Genomic DNA, 2,671 nt, shown 5'->3' with positions numbered 1-2,671 from the left:
TCTTTCCGGACCGGGGCACGAACCCGTGTCCCCTGCATCGGCAGGCGGACTCTCAACCACTGCGCCACCAGGGAAGCCCTGTTTTGTTTTTTAGATTCAACGTATAAGTGAAATCATAAAATATTTGTTTTCCTCTGTCTTATTACACTCAGCATGATACCCTCTAGGTCAATACAGTGGATTTGCCAAAAAGTTCATTCGGGTGTTTCTATAACCTCTTATGGAAAACCCAAATGAACTTTTTGACCAACCCAATATATGTGAAGAACAACCTGATTAAAAAATGGGCAGAAGACCTGAACAGACATTTTTATTTTCCAAACGAAGAAATACAGATGGCAACAGGCACATGCAAATGTGCTCAACATCACCAATCATCAGGACATGCAAATCAAACCCACAGTGAGATACCACTTCACACCCCTCAGGATGGCTATCGTCAAAAAGACAAGAAACAACGCGTGTTGGCAGTGAAATGGAGAAAGGGGACTCTCCGGCACAGTTGGTGGGAATGTGAGTTGGACCAGCCACTATGCAAACTAGGATGGAGGTTCCTCAAAAAACTAAGAGTAGCACTACCATATGACCCAGCAATTCCACTTCTGGACATTTATCCCAAGAATTTGAAAACATAAATTTGCACGCTGCACCACTATTTACAGTAGCCAAGCTATGGAAGCAACCTAAGTGTCCAACAAGGTTCTTGAGTTGCCACCACAAGGCATTTGGATTTTATCCTGTGGATGATGGGCGTGGTTGGAGAGATTTGAACAACAGAAGAATGTTATAAGTGTAACATTTTAATGGGTTTTAACAGGTTCTGTCTGGTGGCAGAGTAGGGGGTTCTCAGGATGAAGCCAGCGTAGGGTAGGGTCAAGCAAAACTCATTAGGTGGTTACTGCAAAAATTAGGAGAGACCGCCAGCCCTTCACCCCCTCTTTTGCAAAATAACCTGTGATGTTCATCTTTCCCTTCATCTGACACTTGCTGTTTCATTAATTACCTTCCTCGTGGTCTTCTGAAATTTGCCTCCCGGCCTGTGTTTCCCCTTTCACTCATTGATTTCTTTTATAAATTTATTTATTTTATTTTTGGCTGCGTTGGGTCTTCATTGCTGGGCGCGGGCTTTCTCTAGTTGCGTCCAGCAGGGGCTCCTCTTCATTGTGGTGCGCAGGCTTCTCATTGCGGTGGTTTCTCTTGTTGTGGAGCAGGGGCTCTAGGCGTGCGGGCTTCAGTAGTTGTGGCACTCAGGCTCAGTAGTTGTGGCTTGCAGGCTCTAGAGGGCAGGCTCACTGGTTGTGGCGCACGGGCTTAGTTGCTCCGTGGCATGTGAGATCTTCCCAGACCAGGGCTCGAACCCATATCCCCTGCCCTGGCAGGCAGATTCTTAACCACTGCGCCACCAGGGAAGCCCCACTCATTCATTTCATCATTTTTTACTTCCTGCTTCTCGGAAACCCAAATAATTCTGATTGCTACATGTCAGAACTGTTTGCAGCATCCCCTATCTGCGGACACCATGAATTCAGTGAATACATAAAATTTAGTAGGCAGAAGGGTGTGCTGTCATTTTTGTGGCCAAAATCGCCTCTGTAGCATTTGCATAACAGTGGAAGCATGGTGGGAGGAGTGGAAGGAAATATTTATCCCATGTGATAAGTTATAACCTGCCAAGTTATTTCAGGAGGCCCTTTGGAGCCCAACCATATATGCCACTGGCACAATTTTGAATCACAAGATGTGGCTCTGTTTCCTGGATTCGTGATTTAATTGCTTGGGCAAGACCCTTCCCCACCCTGAGCTTCTGTTTCCCCATCTGTAAAGTGGGAATTAAATAATCCCAGCACTGTTTATCTCACAGAGATTTCATGAGGATCAATTAATAGAGACATGAAAGAACTTTATAAACTGTACTTTGCAGTAGAGATGTTAGTGGTTAGTTTCTAATGATAAAAATCCTGGGATTGTGGAGAAAGTGAGCAGCCAGAGGAAGTCCTCCTCCTCCCCTTCTTCCCTTTGCTGTGAAGTCTATGAAAGTGCTTCTGCTTCTGGGCATAGGGGAGGGCGTGTGTAGCGGGGCTTTCTGCTTGGTGAGGTATGCGTGGATCAGAAAGAGCATAGCCCTACCTTACCCCAGTCCCCACTGACAGGCTTGCTAGGGGGCCTTGCCTCATCTCCACGTTGGAGCAGAGCACTGGGTCACTACCCTCTCAGGGGACCTGGGCTCCAGACCCAGTCATTCCACTAATTCTTGGGCAAGGATGGGCCTGGTAAAGTTAAGACTTTGGGTTATAAAACTAGAAGATCTAGGTGTGAATCCCAGCTCTGCTAGAAGTTATGCGTCCTTGGCTGGTCACTCAACCTTTCTGTGCCCCGGTTTGCTTATTTGTAAAAAAGGGACACATATTGTGTAAGTTTAAGGTGTACAACACGCTGATTTGATACATGTATATGTTGCAAAATGATTACCGAAATAAGGTTAGTTAACATATTCATCACCTCACATAATTACAGTTTTTGTGTGTGTGATGAGGACATTTAAGATCTACTCTCTGGGCTTCCCTGGTGGCGCAGTGGTTGAGAGTCCGCCTGCCGATGCAGGGGACGCGGGTTCGTGCCCCCGTCCGGGAAGATCCCACGTGCCGCGGAGCGGCTGGGCCCGTGAGCCATG

At 46.7% G+C, this 2,671-nt stretch overlaps 1 protein-coding gene across 7 annotated transcripts in view; it reads left to right on the top strand.

The window, feature by feature from the left end:
* Positions 1–2,671, top strand: part of LOC102979137 (cytochrome P450 3A29-like) — an 86,610-nt gene that overhangs the window by 34,622 nt on the left and 49,317 nt on the right. For 5 of the 7 annotated variants that reach the window (XR_008619091.1, XM_055089848.1, XM_055089847.1 and 2 more), the window contains exon 4: positions 328–513. The exons of the other annotated variants lie outside the window; for them this stretch is intronic. The gene's annotated coding sequence lies outside the window, so the exon portion shown is untranslated. The remainder of the gene's footprint in view (positions 1–327; positions 514–2,671) is intronic. 7 annotated transcript variants of the gene reach the window in all.

The sequence above is a fragment of the Physeter macrocephalus genome, chromosome 14 (assembly GCF_002837175.3).
Source record: "Physeter macrocephalus isolate SW-GA chromosome 14, ASM283717v5, whole genome shotgun sequence".
NCBI lineage: Eukaryota > Metazoa > Chordata > Mammalia > Artiodactyla > Physeteridae > Physeter > Physeter macrocephalus.
Note: the sequence above shows the minus strand (reverse complement) of the source record. Positions and strands in the feature narration are given on the sequence as shown.